This window comes from Octodon degus, unplaced genomic scaffold, assembly GCF_000260255.1.
Source record: "Octodon degus isolate 3935 unplaced genomic scaffold, OctDeg1.0 scaffold00002, whole genome shotgun sequence".
NCBI classification, from domain to species: domain Eukaryota; kingdom Metazoa; phylum Chordata; class Mammalia; order Rodentia; family Octodontidae; genus Octodon; species Octodon degus.
This window is the reverse complement of record NW_004524578.1, coordinates 31,635,798-31,640,295: the sequence shown is the minus strand read 5'-3', so window position 1 is coordinate 31,640,295 and position 4,498 is coordinate 31,635,798.

The following is a 4,498-nucleotide window of genomic DNA, read 5'->3' as shown; positions in this document are numbered from 1 at the left end:
ACCTGCAATGCTACCTGCCAGTGGCTTGGTAAGGACACTCTGCTTTCTGATATCCGTGCAAACACTGGAATTTAGAATCCATGTATGGCTTCTTTGTTGATAGCCTTTCCTGGCAGTTATTCGACAATTAGGCTATTGCTCCTCTCTCTGCAGCCCATGCCTGCTGTTGATAATTAATCACCCGTAACAGATTGTTAGGTGGCTGTAGCTGATCCCTAAAGCTGAGGACAACAGTAGAGAGAACCAGGCACCTGTGAGAACCAGCCACTGTGACCAGCCACTCCTCACCTAGACGATACGAGCATAGCAGTACCTTGCCTCACAAGGCTTTTTCCATGATTCTGGTCAAAACTGAATTGGACAAGAACCAAATCAAATTCAATGGTTAGGTTCAAAGTTGACCTTATGGGGAGCTTTGATTTGGTTCTTGTCCAGTTCAGTTTGCAACTAGAATTGTGGAAAGAACATGAATTATCAAACTTATGAGCATTGCTCACTTCTGAATGAGTGCCATTCCAGGAGAATATTCATAAGCAGATGCATTTAGTCTGACTAAGTGAGTTTTATTGACACAAATATACAATGAGAAGCACAGTGAACATTCATAGCTCAATTGTTCATAAGTTGGGGACTTCCTATACAAGTGTTCCTTTCCCTGCTGAGCCCTGACACAGCCATAGACTCCTATTCTTATGCCAGCTGAATAGAGTTGGAACTTAAAGTGAATCTATGATCGATATTTAGCTTCTCACACAGGCAAGGCTGGCTGGATCGGCCTTGCTTAGCTGAGTCATCCCTTTAGCGCTGACCAGCATTTACTGTGATGTATCTCGGAATACCATGCACTCTGTGAGTGCAAGGGGATGACCAAATGGTTTGCAGCTTGGGATGTGCTGGGATGCAGGAAAACAAAAGCAGTTGCAAGCAAAGGAGGGAAAGGGGGGAAGAGCAAAACAGAGCCAATGACTGATATACTTTTGAAAGAACAGATTTTGTTTTGGGTACCAGTGCAGGTCTACTGAGCACAATATCTGGGCCACTGCCTAAAAATCTGCATTTTAAGTACACACTCATGGTATATTTGGAAAAATTTATTATGAAAAATTTCAAATATATAAAATTAATAGATGTACTACTCTTTATCAATCCACAATTTTGTTTCTTTATATCGCTACGCTGTCTCATTACTTTTTTTGTTGTTGCTGGGACAAAACACCTGACACCCAAATTAGGGAAGGAAAGCTTTATTTAGCTCACAGTTGGAGGTTTTAGTCTACAATCAGCTGGCTCCAAGGTAGAGTGGCATGGCACAGGAGCAGCAGTTCAAGGTGTCAGAAGACAACAAAAGTAACCAGAGCAAAACAAGGAAGAAAGCCTCTTTCCCTCCCCATTACTGTATGCCAGCTATCCACCCATACATTTCCAGGTCCTTCTCTTCCACAAGCTCAGGATGTTTAAAATAGAGGCCCCTGACCACCTGATGAGTTAAACTTCTCAACTTCTAAAGGTGACACAATATATCAACCATTACAATCCACCCCTTGTCAATTTGGCAACCAGATACATTTCTTTCAACCAGTTTCCAGATACACACACAGGCTTATTCTTAACATTTCACAACTTAAGCATTGTAACACAGGTTTAACAATCCTTAAGAACCAACATTATGCCACATTAGAGCCATAACATTCTGCCCCTGACCCCCCCAAAGACCTGTGCGTATCCTTTAGACAAAAGGCATTTAGTTCATCTCTAAGAATTGCCAAAGTCCTAACAGTTTTAGCACTGCTGAAAAACTCCAAGTGCCAAATCTCTTCCCAGATGTAAGGCAAACTCTTCGCTATATACTCCTGTAGAAATGAAAACAAAGTCAAGTACTACCAACGTTCAATGGTGCAAGATAAATATTTTCATTCTGAAAGTTACAGACAGGAATACAAAGGATTGGGACCAAAGCAAGTGCAAAATCCAGCAGGGCAAACATTAAGTCCTGTAATTCCGTGTCCAGCATCGGAAGCAATCTGTGCCACATCATGAGCCCCAAAGGGCTTGCATGACTCCATCCTTATGCACTTCTGGTGGTTGTAACTCCCATGGCCTTTCTCTTGAGCCTGTTTTGCTCCCTCCCTCCAGGTTTCCTAAGAATATCCATGTCCCTGGCTTTTCCAAATTTCTGGGTTTTCCACTGCACCTTTGGCTTCACACTGTTCTCTCCGGGGCACACTGCCTGGCTGCCCAGGCTTTCTGAAATTGAGGCAGAAGTCTTTTAACCCCATAACTTTTGCATCCTACATGCACCTAAAACCAGCACCAAATGGCTGATACCAATGTCTGCTGCCAGCTGGACAGTAGCCATGTTTCTTCCCCTCTTCACTGTAGGGGTCAAAGGCCTAGATTGCTGAGCACTTTGAATCTAATTCTAAGGAACAAATTCTCTACATCAATGCCATTTGGGAACCTGGTGTGGCCATGGCTGCCATTCTAGAATATGGCACTCTAGTTTTCTTCTCAAAGCAGTCTTTCACCTTCGCAGTTTTGAAGCTGCAAAGAATGGAAACTTGCTGCTTCTTGTGCTGCCCTCATCTTTTCCACTCTTGTTGCTCCTCAGCTCTTTGTACTCCACTGATTTATGGGAGCTTCCTTTCTGCCCAATCTCATATTTTAAATCATCCTGCTGGGCTCTTGGGTCTTGATTCTCAACATAAATCTAGTTAAAAGCCCCCAACAATAGCCATGCCACAGCCTCAATATTCAACTGCCTTGAAACTTCTTCTACCAGATTAACTGGTCTACTTCCCTTAATCTCAGTCTCAAGAAAAGTCTCTGGACACAAGAAAAATGCAGAAAAACTTTCTGCCAATCCATAACACACATCATCTGGAGTTCAACAACCAGTATAGTCCTTCTCTCTGGAAGAAACCTCCCAAGCTTGGTCTTTACAGAAGGGATTTCTACCAGTCTTCTGGTCTCTTGAGTCCTGACCTCTTTTGAGAATCTCCCATACAGAATAGCCTAAGGCATTCTTGCTCTACTATTTCGCATGACACCTCTGAACCTTGCTAAATTCTTCCTACAAGCCGTTCCCAAAGACTGTTAAACCACATGGTAGGTACAGTCACAGCAATGACCCCACTTCTCTGGTACCAAATTCTGTTGGGGTTACTTTGCTCTCACTGCTGGGACAAAATAGCTGACACCTTAAATTAAGGAAGGAAAGGTTTATTTAGCTCACAGTTGGTGGAGGTTTTAGTCTGCAATCAGCTGAGTCCAAGACAGGATGGCACAGTGCAGGGGCAACAGTTCAAGATAACAAAAGCAACCAGAGTAAAATGGGGGGAAATAAGCCTCTTTTCCTCCCTTATACTGCATTTAGGTTTTCTGCCCACACCATCTTGGTGCCCTTCTCTTCCACAAACTCAGTATGTTTACAAGGTGATGACCCTGACTCCCTGCTGAGTTAAATTTCTAAACTTCTCAAGTTGATACAACCAACCATTACATACCCATTTCCCTCCCAACCCTTAACACGTTAGATTATTCAGAACTGTATCTCAGGTATTACATTATTTCATGTATAAATTTCCAGCATCTACCTCTGAAAGACAAAAATAAACCGCAAACCAATACTTTAAAATTTCTTTATTCTCATGAAATCTCTAGTTAGTGTTCAAGTTTATTTAATTGTTAACATCTTAAAATGTTTGTTCACATCAAGATCCAAATAAGGTCTCACACTTTAGTGTTAGTGGACCTGTCTCATACTTTAGGAAGTCCAGGCCTTGGGAGAGGCCAGTGGCAAAGCCACTTGAGATTCCAAGGATTTGAGCCTCTTTTAGGGTCATTGCTGCTCTTGAACTGAAGACTCAAAGCTCTGCTCAGACCAGGACAATTTCTGAAAAAGTTAGATTGTCAAAGATTGGATAAGAGTAAAGAGCAGTAAATACAGTTAGAGCACAGAAGCACACTCGGGGAAGCTGAGCCAGAAGAATTGAAAGTTCTACCCTAGACCAGGAAAATAAGCAAGACCTTATCTAAAACTAAAACATAAAAAGGGCCGGAGATGTGGGTCAGTGTGAAGTTCCTGGGTCCAATCCCTAGTGTGACAAAAAAGGTGTATGTGACAGGGTACAAAAGTGTCCTGAGTGGCATGACATGGGATTCACCAAAGGTAGTGTGAATGCTTTACCCACTATGTCTTGGCCATGGAGTTTAGAATCATCTAAAAAGTATTATCTGGGGCTGGAGGTCATGTCTTGTCCCTCTAGGTAACCCATGCATACAAAAGTGGCCCATTCTCAGGCCGGCACATGGCAACGAAGATAGTATTCATATCTTCTAAAACTGTATTGATGTTTTCCTGATCCACTGAGTAAAGATGAAGAGAGGTACATATTCAAAAGTGAAAGATGGGGCCAGGGAGATAGCTCAGTAGGATAAGCGCTTGCCTGGCAAGCACAAGGTCCTGAGTTCAATCCCTGGTTCTGCCAAAAAAAAAAAA